Source organism: Globicephala melas, chromosome Y (genome assembly GCF_963455315.2).
Source record: "Globicephala melas chromosome Y, mGloMel1.2, whole genome shotgun sequence".
Lineage (NCBI taxonomy): Eukaryota > Metazoa > Chordata > Mammalia > Artiodactyla > Delphinidae > Globicephala > Globicephala melas.
Window position 1 is genome coordinate 6,165,675 of NC_083336.1, and position 14,854 is coordinate 6,180,528.

Here is a 14,854-nt window from a genome sequence, read left to right on the forward strand (position 1 = left end):
AAGAACTGAAAACAGGGACTCAAACAAGTACATATTCAGTCATGTTATCAGCAGTTCACAATAATCAAAAGATGGAAAAAAGATATGTCTATCAAGGGATAGATGGAAAACAAATTATGGTATATCCATGTACTGAAATCTTATTCAGCCATAAGAAAGCATGAGGTACATTAAATAAATCTACACAGATTAATCTTAAAAACACTATGCTAATGAAAGAAAAACATGACACGAAGCAACATATAAGTCCATTTACATTAAATATCCTGAAAGAGCAAATCCTTCAAGATGAAAAGCAAAGCAGTGCTGGCTGAGGGTCATGCAGCAGTAAATGAGAACTATTTAATGGGTAAAGAATTTCCGTTTGTGTGATAAAAATTGGAGCTTGATAAAGACAGTGAATGCACAACACTGTATATGTACTAATGCCACTAAATTGTTCACTTTCATACAGCTAATTTTATATGACAAATTTCAACTTAAAAACCATTTTCATGAAAAGTGAAAGTGGAACCCATTGAATGAGAGAAATTTTTTGCAAATCATATATCCTAAAAGTCTCATGTTCGGAATATATAAAGAACTCATACAGTTTAACACGATGAAAAACAAAGGATCTGAATAAATATTTTCAGAGGAAATACACAAAAAGCAAACAAGCTCATGAAAAGATGCTTCACATCATTAGTAATTCAGTAAATGCAAATCAAAATCACAATGAGAACAACTTCATATCTGCTAGGATGTCAATAAACAAAAAAAGGAAAATACCAAGTGTTGGCCAGGATACGGAAATATTGGACCCTCACGTGTGCCTTGTATGGAATGTACAGGAAAGTAATATGAATAGCCTCTGTGGAAAATAATAAATCAGTTCTTCAAAAAGCTAAATATAGATACCACATGACTCAAAATGTCCTCTCATCATTTAAAATCATTAAAAGCAGGTGTTCAATTAAACACATACATAAATATTCATAGCAGCATTATTCACATCAGCCAACCCAAATGCCCATCAATTAAATGTGTTAGCAAACGTGGTGTATCAAAAAATAGAACATTATCTACCTAAAATAATGAAGTACTGAAAGTGCTATATGAAAAATCTTGAAACTATGCTAAGTGAAAAAAGCCAGACACAAAAGGTCACATATCATATGATTCCATTTATATGAAATATCCAGATTAGATAAATCCATAGAGGCAGAAAGCAAATGTTCTGGGAGAAAATGTTAAAAAAGTTTTTAATGTAACATCACCATATACATCTATGATTAACTGATTATAAACACGATGTCAAGACCACTCAGTGGAGAAAGAATAGTCTCTTAACAAATGTGCTAACAATTAGATACCCACATATCAAAGAATGAAGATGAACCATCACCACATATCATATTCCAAAAATAACTTAAAATGGATCAAAGGCCTAAATATAAGGACAAAATTTATAAAACTCAAAAGAAGTCATAGGGGTAATTCTTCATGACCTTGGATCTGGCAGAACATTTGTACATTGACACCAAAGCACAAGTGATAAAAAATCAATTTGGGTTTCATTAAATTAAAATTAAAAATTTTGTGCATCAAAATATGATCAAGAAAGCAAAAAACCCTCAGGATAGCAGAAATTATTTGCTAATCATGTTACTGACAAGCATCCAGTATCCAGAATAAAGAACTCCTACAACCATTATACTTACACATAATAATAATGTATAATGTATATGATGAATTATATATTACATATATTTATTTATATAAACTAAGCCACTCCAGAAAGCAAAGAAAGAAGTCAGAAATATGCTTCTTTAAGAAAATTTGCTATTTTGATACTTCTTTCTAGGTAAATTTCTTAGGTCAAGAATAACAAGTTCAAATTAGGATTTCATTTTTCTTTTCCTGTATGTTGTAAAGATATATACTCCCTCACACCCTAGAAACTTCTATTTACCAAGGTGGCAAACATTCTCCCTTCTTTGTAATCTAATAAAAGAAACCAAGGCATTCTGTTTCCTGATATTTACCCCATAAATATTAGTTTACCAAAAAATCTGGAAAATTCAAATTTTCATTGTATACAATAATGTATATTACATAAATTCTAGAAATTCCTGTTATTAAACATATTAACTAGCATAACTAACATATTAATCTAACCTAAAGTTAGATTGCTTTCTTACATTTTGACGATCTAAAGTCAAGCTTCAGCACAATATATTCAGCATGCACTAGGTTTTTGATAAAGAACAGAAGGGAAAAAACAAAACTCCAGGTGTACAATGTAAAGAACTTTTATTTTGAAAAGTTTTAGGAAGATCTGGGGTGTTATTCAGAAATTTTTGTAATACCTGACAGTTTTCTACAATGAGAAATTGTAATTTTCAATGAGAAAAGAACTGAATACAAAAGATTTTAATAAATATAAAATAAAATTGGAAAAGTTAAATTTTCTCATGGCAAAGATAAGATATCATGCAAGGTTTGGATATGCCCATTAAACTATATAAATCAACAACTAGATATTTGACAAGATACCAAGGATGTTGGTGTTTACAAGGTAAAATACCTATGTATTTTGTATAAGATAGTTCTTACAAATTTTATATGGAAAAATTGACTCAGTAGTCTTTTTTATAATTTTATAAATCGTATTAATATAACCTTGGAAATTTTGAAGTGCATTTATTGTTAGTAATGGATATTTATCTTGGTTACTTGTATTTCTCCAAGTGCATGGTTTTTCCATATGTTCCATAAGTTATCAAAAATTAAAATTGTTGCCTTTTGACTACCAGTTGAAAACCACTTTTCATTAATATTACAGATCCACTCATTAATAAGAGGAAAGACAATGTAAGAGCAACATTCTAAAAGTGCATTTCAAAATCTAGGGATACCTTAATTTTTTGGAAGAAAGCAAAGAGTTGAAGCATAAAGTAACTTTGATGGTTATATCATGGATGGGTCCGGGTCTCCAGAACCAAAATAAAGATATTTCAGGTTCTTCAAGAAATTCAGTGCTTTGTGACCACCTGGAGAGGTGGGATAGGGAGGGTGGGAGGGAGGGAGATGCAAGAGGGAAGAGATATAGGAACATATGTATATGCATAACTGAGTCACTTTGTTATAAAACAGAAACTAACACACCATTGTAAAGCAATTATACCCCAATAAAGATGAGAAAAACAACAATAGCAACAACAACAACAACAAAAAAGAAATTAACCAAGCTCAAAAAACATTAACTTGCATATCTTTGAATTTACAATTAAAAAGCAGCAATAGGGTATGAGGATCCAAAACCTAAATCTTTAAATAATGATCATTAAATTACATTTAAAGTTTCTGATTACTAACTTCTTGACAGAGCCAGTGCTGTGCTTGATACTGATGAAACTGACAGTGTCATGAGGGCTTTAGTGTAGGCATCTGTGTGGTGCTCAGCAGCTGCAGAGTGAATTATCAAGTTTATGTTTATTAACTGTTCTTGTTCCTCAGAGGTAGCAGCAGATATAGATGATGGGTTTTCTTCTGTCATTTTTCACATTATGTCCCTGAAAATCCAGTTTCTAATTTTGTCTACTGAAGGATTTTGTAAGTCTGGATAAAAAGTAGGAAGCTGAAAGATAGGAGGAAGAAAAGCATGCAGTGCTGCTTCTGACCCTTGCTGTTATACTTTAATCTCTTCTCCTTTTAACAGTACATATAAGTACATGAAGAAAACCCATCAGCAAGAGGATCTAACCTCCAGCGTGATGAAGAAAGCAGCAGCAGTGAGACGATCAGAAGGGAGTAATTTTAAAAATGTAAGAGAATAAAAAGATGAATAAACATCAGTACAAAAAGAGGCAGGTAACCGAGACCAAAGGAAAAAGAACAAGAAGGCTGAAATAAATGAGTTTCAATGACAGAATGGTGGAAAATGCCAAAATGATACTGCAAGGGTTTTTAATCTTAGAATAATTTGAACAGGGCAAATATGGGAAAGAAACATTAGACAGGAGAAACTAGAGAACAAGAGAGAATGGAATCCAGAGACAGAGGGAAAAATAAGTCAGAGACAGAAAATGGAAATACAAACTGGAAATAAAGTACAAGACACCTACATCAGTACAACCTCTGGCAAACATACTAATCTGAAAAAAAAGAAGTGATAAACCACAGAGATAGCTAAAATAGAGATATCAAACAGACAAGAAGAGATGAACTAGGAAAGCAGAAACAAAATGCAAAACGTAATACATCACTTGCTTATTGTGTACCAAACTAATCCATGTTTAGCCTGATAAGCATTTGCAATATCATAGTAAGTAAGAGACAGAGCTCCTAACTCTCATTATTAAAAGATCCAGAAAAATCTGGCAAGTGTAAAACTCAAGAAACAAAATTGGGGGAAAAATTTTTTTTAAAGCAACATATTGGGGAAGTGGGCCAAATTTAAGAAAAAAAATGTAGAGGTAATAAAAGAGAAAGAGGGAAGAAAGAAAATGAGAAAAACAGAGATAACAAAAGAAAGAACAAGGCAAAATATTATTACTCATGCAGATAGATAGAAATAAACTGTAATAAAATAATATTTGGAAAGAAAATTAGAGATTCAAGAAGAGAGACAGAGTTGACTGTAGAGAGAACAAATGTTATAATATGTTAAAATTTGCTGATGCAGGGACGCCCCCTGCATCAGCACTCCCATTCCCTGGGACAATGTTCCTAGTATAGTGAAAGGGAAAAACATACACTTAAAGGGAATAGAGCCAGCTCAATACCAATACTCAGGGTTTCTCTCCAACAATGGAGGAATAGATTGATGAAAGTCACTAGGCAGAGAGAAATCTCACCTCACATTAAGTGCAAGCTCTCACTCTTTGATCTCATTTCACCTTCTACCAAGATTACAGCTTTTAGTACACACTGAGAAAAGTCATGATTGGCATCCACATCAAGTCCAGCCCTCTCACCAGAGGCATGTGCACAAAGAGACAGCTCCAACACGCATTCAAGATGACAATAGGTAATGGTTGAAAGTAAAGGAGTAGAGGTAGAGAATGTTAAGTAAAAAGAAAAGGTAAAGAACTACCAACAATAGAAACAGCAAGGTTAAAAACACTGAAAAACTTAATAATGAAATAGAAATAAACAATTTACCATATGAAGAATTAAAAACATTGGTTAAAAAATGATAAGTGATCAATGTAATACACCATAATAACAAATTGAAGGATAAAACCATATGATAGTTTCAATACATGCAGAAAAAGCTTTCAACAAAATTCAACACCCATTTATGATAAAAACTCTCCAGTAAGTAGGCATAGAGAACTTAACTCAATATTATAAAGGAAATATATGACAAAACCACAGAGAACATCGTTCTCAATGGTGAAAAACAGAAATAACTTCCTCAAAGATCAGGAACAAGACAAGGTTGCCCAGTCTCACCACTATTATTCAACAGAGTTTTGGAAGTTTTAGCCACAACAGTCAGAGAAGAAACAGAAATAAAATGAATTCAAATCTGAACAGAAGAATTAAAATTGTCACTGTTTGCAGATGAGATTATACTATACCCAGAGGATCCTAAAGATGCCCCCAGAAAAATACTAGAGCCAATCAATGAATTTCATAAAGTTGCAGGATACAAAATTAATGCACAGAAATCTCTTGCATTCTTATATATTATGATGAAAAATCTGACGGAGAAATTAAGGAAACACTCCTATTTACCACTGCAACAAAAAGAATAAAATACCTAGGAATAAACCTACCAAAGGAGACAATAGACCTGTATGCAGAAAACTATAAGAGTCTGATGAAACATATTAAAAATGTTACAAACAGATGGAGAGATATACCATGTTCTTGGATTGGAAGAATCAACATTGTGAAAATGACTCTACTAACCAGAGCAATCTACAGATTCAATGCAACCCTATCAAACTACTAATGGCATTTTTTACAGAACTAGAACAAAAATTTCACAATTTGTATGGAAACACAAAAGACCCCAAATAGCCAAAGCAATCTTGAGAAAGAAAAACGGAGCTGGAGGATTCAGGCTCCCTGAGTTCAGATTATAGTACAAAGCTACAGTAATCAGGACAGTGTGGTACTGGCACAAAAACAGAAATATAGATAAATGGAACAGGAAAGAAAGTCCAGAGATAAACCCATGCAAATATGGTCACCTTATCTTTGATAAAAGATTCTAGAATTCACAATGTGGAAAAGAGAGACTCTTCAATAAGTGGGGCTGGGAAAACTGGATGCCTACATGTAAAATAATGAAATTAGAACACCTCCTAACACCACACACAAACATAAACTGTAAATGGATTAAAGACCTAAATGAAAGGCCAGATATGCTAAAACTCCTAGAGGGAAATATAGGTAGAACCTGCTCAGAGCAAGTCCCTTTTTGATCCACCTCCTAAAGAAATGGAAATAAAACCAAAACTAAACACATGGGACCTACTGAAACTTAAAAGTTTTGCACAGCAAAAGAAACCATAAAGAAGAAAAAAGACAACCCTCTGAATAGGAGAAAATATTTTCAAATGAAGCAACTGAGAAAGGATTAATATACAAGCAGCTTATGCAGCTCAATATCAATAAAAACAAACAATCCAAAACAAAAATCAGCAGAAGATCTAAATAGACATTTCTCCAAAGAAGATATACAGATCGCCAACAAACACATGAAAGAATGCTCAGCATCACTAATCATTAGAGAAATGCAAATCAAAACTACAATGAGGTATCACCTCCCACCAGTCAGAATGGCCATCATCAAAAAATCTACAATCAATAAATGCTGCAGAGGATGTGGAGAAAAGGGAACACTCTTACACTGTTGTTGGGAATATAAATTGATACAGTCACTATGGAAAACACTGTGGAGCTTCCTTATAAGCTAAAAATAGAACTACTATATCACCAGCAGTCCTAGTACTGGGCATATACCCTGAAAAAAGTATAATTCAAAAAGAGCCTTGTACCACAATGTTCATTACAGCACTATTTACAATAGCAAGGTTGTGGAATCAACCTAATTATCCATCTACAGATGAACGGATAAAGATGAGGCACATATATACAATGGAATATTACTCAGCCATGAAAAGAAACAAAATTGAGTTATTTGTAGTGAGGTGGATGGACCTAGAGTCTGTTATACAGAGTGAAGTAAGTCAGAAAGGGAAAAACAAATGCCATACGGTAAAATACATGTATGGAATCTAAAAAGAAAAAAATGTTCTGAAGAAGCTAGGGGCAGGACAGGAATAAAGAGACAGACATAGAGAATGGACTTGAGGACATGGGGAGGGGGAAGGGTAAGCTGGGACGAAGTGAGAGAGTGGCATGGACATTATACACTAGCAAACTTAAAAGAGATAGCTAGTGGGAAGCATCGGCATAGGGCAGGGAGATCAGCTCGGTGCTTTGTGACTACCTAGAAGAGTGGTATAGGAGGGTGGGAGGGAGATGCAAGAGGGAGAGGATAAGGGGATATATGTGTACGTAAATCTGATTCACGTTGTAATACTGTAGAAACTAACACACCATTTTAAAGCAATTATACTCCAATAAAGATGTTTAAAAATATGATAACTGATTGTGGAAAATAATTAATATAACCACTGAGCACTTTAACAGTAGAAAATATAAAAACTACCCTATTAGGAATAAATAATTTAATATCTGAAATCAAAAAAAAAAGTAGAAGGCATGAATAACAGAATAAATGATACAGAAGAATGCATAAGTGACCTGGAAGGTAGAATAATAGAAATCACCTAATCAGAACAACAGAAAGAAAAATGATTTTTTAAAAGTAAAAGCAATTTAGGAGATCTCTTGGATAAAGGCATTCCAAGGTTCCATTAAAGGGGTTCCACAATGAGAGGAGAGAGAGAAGGACATTGACTGTGTATTTGAAAAACTTACCGCTGAAAACTTTCCAAACCTGGAGAAGGAAAGAGATATCCAAATATGGGAAGCACAAAGGGTGCCAAAGAAGATAAATACAAACAAACCCACGACAAGACATAGCCTGATTAAACTGGCAAAAGTTGAAAACAGAAAATTCTAAAGGCAGCCAGAGAAAAACAGTAAGTCATAAACAAGGTAATGCCTATAAAGTTGTCAGTTGATTTCTGAGCAGAGACATTACAAACCAGAAGAGAGTGGCATGACATATTCAAGGTGATGAAAGGAAAAACCTGAAACTGAGGACACTCTGTCCACCTAGATTATCATTTGGGATAGTAGGAGATATAAATCTTCTCAGAGAAGAAAAAAGTAAAAGAATTCATCAATACTAAACCTACTTTTAAAGAAATGTTGAAGGGTCTTCTCTAAATGGAAAAGAGGTAAGAATTTATAAGAAAGTGAAAATCTCACTAGGAAAGGCTATATATAGTGAGGAGTAAAGGTCATTTTTTTTTTATTTTATTTTTTAAAATAAATTTTATTTATTTATTTTTAAAATTTTTGGCTAAGTTGGGTCTTTGTTGCTGCGCACAGGCTTTCTCTAGCTGTGGCAAGCAGGGGTTACTCTTCATTGTGATGTGCAGACTTCTCATTGCAGTGGCTTCTCTTGTTGCCGAGCATGGGTTCTAGGCATGCAGGCTTCAGTAGTTGTTGCACATGGGCTCAGTAGTTGTGGCTTATGGGCTCTATGTTGCAGGCTCAGTAGTAGTGGTGCACGGGCTTAGTTGATCTGTGGCATGTGGTATCTTCCTGGTCCAGGTCTTGAACCCATGTCCCCAGTGGGTTGACCCCAATGGATGAACCCAATCCATCCATTGGCAGGTGGATTTTTAACCACTGTGCCACCAGGGAAGCCCAAAGGTTATTAAATAGGCAGAATCAAGGTGGCAGAGTAGGAGGATGTGGAGTTTGGGTCTCCTCATAGGTACAGCAGGGGGACATTGGAAGAGTTCCCATGGAGCACCTGCTGGGCACTGGTGGGGGTCCATGAACAACTACAGGGATGGAGGGAGTCCTCACTCAACCGAGTGGGGCATGGTAAGGAAGGAGAGAGGGAGAGGGGTGGAGGCAGGATTGAACCGTCACCCTTGGGTGCAGCTGTGGGAGAGGAGAGGTTCCCACACTTGGGGGATCCCACCCATGGTGGGGGTATTGGCGGGGACACAGGAGAACTTTTGGGGGATCAGGGGATTGGAGGGGAGCATGGCAACCAGTCTGTGGGGGGTGGGAAGGAATGGAACCTGTGCCCATAGTCCATGCTGCAGTCCTGCACACCCCAGGGAGGAGGTGGGGAGGAAGGCTGGGTGCTGGAAATTGAGGTTTTGAGGGTGAACCCAGTTGGGGATGACTGTTGGTGGTGAGGAGACAGCCTGGGGTGGCAGGGGGAGGGGTTCCACACCAGAAACGTTGGTGGGGAAGGCCAGGGCTACCAGGGACATGGGGCATCATTATTGAGTGGAACACAAAGGGTGGGGACGCTATTGTGGTGCCCTTCCCTGACTTCTGCCTGGCCTCCTTAGGAAGTGGAGAGGGAACACGCCTCAGCACCTACCTGTCAAGCCCTGGTGAGCCTGCTAGGGCCTTGGGCCTAAGCCCTGCCCCTGCCAGGGCCTCCTCTGGCCATGCGGGTCCCAGGGAACACTAGTGCCACATAGCAAGGCCTCTATGGATGGCATGGGTCCCGGCAGCCTGCCCGGCACACACGAGAGGGCCTCCTCTGGCCATGCTGAACTAAAGAAACTTCTCTAGGTGGGAAGCACAAGGGAGGAAAAAGACCTACAGAGACAAACCCAAAACAACTAAGAAAATGGTAAAAGGAATATATATATCAACAATTACCTTAAATGTAAATGAATTAAATGCTCCAACCAAAAGACATAGACTGACTGAATGGATACAGACACAAGACCTGTACATATGCTGTCTACAAGAGACCCTCTTCAGACCTAGGGACACAAACAGACTGAAAGTGAGGGGATGGAAAAAGATATTCCATGCAAATGGAAATCAAAAGAAAGCTGGAGTAGCAATTCTCATGTCAGACAAAGTAGACATTAAAATAAAGACTATTTCAAGAGACAAAGAAGGACACTACACAATGATCAAGGGATCAATCCAAGAAGAAGATATAACAATTGTAAATATTTATGCACCCAACATAGGAGCACCTCAATACATAAGGCAAATACTAACAGCCATAAGAAGGGGAAATCGACAGTAACACACCATAGTAGGGGACTTTAAAACCCCCTTATACCAAGGAACAGATCATCCAGACGGAAAATTAATAAGAAAACACAAACTTTAAATGCCACATTAGACCACATAGACTTAATTGATATTTATAGGACCTTCCACACAAAAGTGGCAGAGTACACTTTCTTCTCAAGTACACTTGGAACATTCTCCAGGAGAGGTCGTATGTTGGGTCATAAATCAAAACTTGTGCTATGCCAAAAGCCTGATTTCAGGTTTAAGGTTTGTTGGATTTCTTGGCAAAATAAACAATCGTTTCATACATATAAACAGCTTTAATCAACACTTTAATGGAAGGTGATTTAGTTTAATTTTAATATACAATCATTAGAAGGAAAGGAATAAGAATATTAGAAAACATAACAGGGCATGCATCACCAAATCAGGCAGACACATACATCTAGATGCAAACAGTGCTGGGAAGTCCCGAGTAACAGGAATCCGGAGTGCCAGTTGGGAAGGGTCCTGGGTGGTGTGTCCACCCCATGGATGAGACTTCAGATTGGAGTTCTGGGGGCTTCCGTTTATAATTCCAGGCTGCAAACTGATATCTCCAGTTTGTACGCAAAAATGCAGCTCTAGTTCAATTGTGACAATGCTGTTGATTTCACCATGTGAGTCACAAGATTTTCCAGGCCCCGGAAGACTGGCCAGGTCACCAGGGCTCAAGAAATTCCAAGATGCACGCCGTTTCTTGTAAGCGCTGCTTGACTCGCTAGCAGCAATTCTTGGGTGTTCAAGCAGGCACACAGTCCTGGCAAGGTCACAGGTCTGGCAGAGGCCTGCTTCTGCCTCTGAAGCCTGAACGATACTATTTTACTAGTTTTCCCAATATTCGGCCTCTAGGATTGTTTAGGCTGAAGAGCATAAGAATAAGACAATATAACAAAAGCAGTTTTTCAAGATAAGTAACAATTCCAAAGTCAGTTAAATGAGTACAATGAATAGTACAAAAAATGGATTAAACAAGGCAGAGAGCAATTGTTTAGCTTGAGGCGACTGAGTAAGAAAAAAGTCCCACATCCCATGGATGCTTCTGTACGTTAACTCCCACATCCATTAATTTGTTGGCTGAGATAGTAGTAGCAGTACAGTGTTCTAACAAAGTATGACTATGTGTATCTACAAATTTTTGTAATAAATTTGATTTTTGTAATATTCATTTCAGAGATTCAAGGGACATACTAATATTGGGAATAGATCAAGTAAGAATTAGCATTTGAGTCCACAACAATTGTTTGTGTATGGGGGAAAAGAAGTAAGCTGTCCCTTTCCAATATAAGTGATTTACATGTGCTAAACATCCTGAAAAAAGGTTTCCTAGCTGATAAGTAGAAGTAGTCTTAATGTCATGTGTCAAAATACATATAAACTGGGGAGCAACTTTAAAAAACATACTATAGGATTGAGGAAATATAGTCCATTCACACTAGTTAATGGAATTCTCTAAGAAACAGGGTTCCCAGATGTGGGAAGTCAGGCCACAAAGCAATGCTTCAATAGTCTTTTCACAGTCTGTTAATAAATGGGGATGATTATTAAAATCTAAGTAATTTCCAGCAAAATGAGGCAACGAATATTCATTTCCAAAAATGATAGGCAACACATGAAATTGACACGTAGAACTTGTGTTAACAACCTTATAATGATATAAAGTCCATAAGCACCAGGTGTCTGTGCATTTAGTAATGTTGTCTGGAACAAGTATCAGATGGATTTTAGGTATCCATACATTAAATGATTTTCTCCATGTATATTCATTAGTAGACATTAACATATCTTGGGCTTAATTTGACTACAAGAGAGGAGGAATTAGGAGATGGAATAAAACCTCTAGCCCATGGGTTATCAGTGTTTACTCTGGACCAGACAGACAGGTTTTGAACACAGAAAGTCATAATTAGAGGACAGGCCTCCTTTGCAGGGCAGGTGAAGCTATCTTTGGTTCGGGTCTGGCTCACGTTTTTCCAGTGGAAGATTCCTCAATGTTTTCTTCCATGTTCCTTTTTTTCAACCGTAGCAGATATCCTGGAGTTGAGGCATGGGGGTTCTGTTCTTTGTTTGACTGCAGCATAGATCCTAGGGTTAAGGCATAGGTGATGATCCACATCACAGTCAAGACTCCAAAAACAATCTATTCACAAGAATAACAATGGGTTAATGGCACATATTTCCATTTTTCTTGTCTAGGGATCATCACCAACACAGTGTTATCTTTTCCTTGTGCAGTAACATCAGCAGATATAGGGGGATGGTTGGGTTGTTTCACCCAGACTTTAGCTCCAAATGAATGTGCTTCATCCATGGATCCAAAATCTCCATCAACCTTAACAGTTAATAGGGTGGGAGGTTGTCCTTTCTGGACTTTACCAATCACACATGGAAGAATCAGTAGTTGGGCAATCTGATCATGTTTATTAATAAACAGATCATTATTTCCTTCATTTTGTAAAAGCACCTAAATTTCTCCTTGAAAATCAGGTTCAGTAACTCCCCTGTGGACACATATACCTTTAAGGACCAGACTCCACTGTTCTTTAATTAGTCCAAAATGTACAGGAGACATCATTATGTTGATACCAGTTGATACAGCACAAATTCACCTTTTAGTAAGTCTTTGTTCAGGTATAGAATATAAATTAAATCCTGCAGCCTCAGAAGAGGCTTGAAAATGTGCTAATCCTCCAGGCGAAATTACCCAATATTCAGTTGTTTCTGGATAAGTCTCTATTTTATGAGTTTGTAAGTTTGATATAGTCATTCTCATCAGGGAAGTTTCTGATTGTCCGGTAGGTCTAGTATTTGAAATGTTGAAGGCAGTATTCAAGTTAGTTTTCCATTTTTTATGAGTTCTCTCCAAGTTAAATTAATTGCTGTTTAAGCAAACCATTCATTCTTTCAATCAAACCGGGTGTTTGAGGGTAGTAAGGGGTATGAAAAATCCATTATATATTGTACTCTTGGGCAAATTCTTGTATTAACTTACCTTTGAAATGTGACCCACTGTCACTTTGAATTTGAAGTGGAACACCATAATATAAATTAATTATCTCTAATGTTTTAATAGTATTAGTCTGGTTGACTTTTCCAAATGGGATTGCTACTAACTATCCAGAATAGGTGTCCACAGCAATACACACGTATTGACTTCCTTTATCTCGAATTAATAGACCAACATAATCAATGTGCCATATATGGGCATATATATGCCCAGGCAGTTTGCAGTGGGTCAGCCGTCCTTTAATTGTGGAAAGCTCCTATGTTTAACATGGTGAAAAATTGGACATTGCAAAATCCTGGGTTAAGAAATACTTTAATCCTGAGCCCACATGTATGTAGATTTTTCTCCCAGATGACCACATTTCTGGTGCACCCAAAGTGCCAATGCTTTGAGATCCCTGGAATCTGGATCGAATTCCACTGTCTGATTCTGAGTTTGTTCATCTGTAATTGAATTATACCATCGTTCCATCAAATTGGGTGTATTATGGGTGTCTACATGAAAAACTGAGACATTAGTTTTCTGCACAGTTTCCCAAATATCTACCCATAGCTATTTTCCCCACAACTCCTTTGAATGAATTATTTCTATAAATATAACATTCTGTTAAATTTTCTTGTTTCAAAATTGATATACTGCATACAGTTCAGTAAATTGACTGCCTTTTCCCTCTCTAGTAGTAGTTAACAGTTTTGTTGTGAATGGATTGTAGGCTACTGCTTTCCAGTAACAAACAGATCCTATATATATTGCCGAGCCATCTGTAAACCAGGCATGTTTCTCTTCTGTCTTGGTTAAAGACTCAAGGGCTTTCCCCATTTTACAGGCCACTAGGTTATCTTGGGTTTAATCATGACTTCCGGCTTCAGGTTTTCCATTGGAATTTCAAAACCTTTTCATGTAAAACAGCGTCACCCCGTGGACCCAGTTTGGTCTCGTCTTGTATATACCATTTCCATTTAATTATACTAGACTCCTGCTGTGCCCCATTCTATGGGTCTTTGGTGAGCTAAAAATCCATTGCATAATTGGCACTTGAGGACTTAATATGAGAGTATGACCCACAGTTATTTGTTCAGTATCAATTAACGCCCAATAACAAGCCAACAAATGATTATCAAAGGTAGTTTGATTTTTCCAAACCTCTGCAAACTTTCTACTCCAAAAACCAAAAGACACTCTTTTGCCCTGCTGCTTCTGCCATGAGCTCCAATTCATATACAGTTCGTTGATTGACAAGTGTAATTCTATGTCCCCTTGTTTTAGGTCATGGGGGCATCTGATCTCCATCCAAAGATAGACTACTGAGATAAGCTTTAGAATAATTCAATTAAACTTTTTAGTAATAAAACATAACAACAAGGAACTACCAGGGAAATGAATCCTGGTAAACACACACCTCAATTAAGAAAACTAGAATTTAATATTTAGTGAAATATTCTTTTTTTTAAATTGATTGTGAGGGCATTAACCCTGTGGCCAGGGAAGGCTAATCCTGTCAAATAAAGAATGAGGTTTGGCAGGGAGCGGGGAAATGCCAAGTGGCTGTCTTGGATTTCCCATAGCCCTGACTGTTTGATTTACAGCTATTGGTGACTGGTTTTA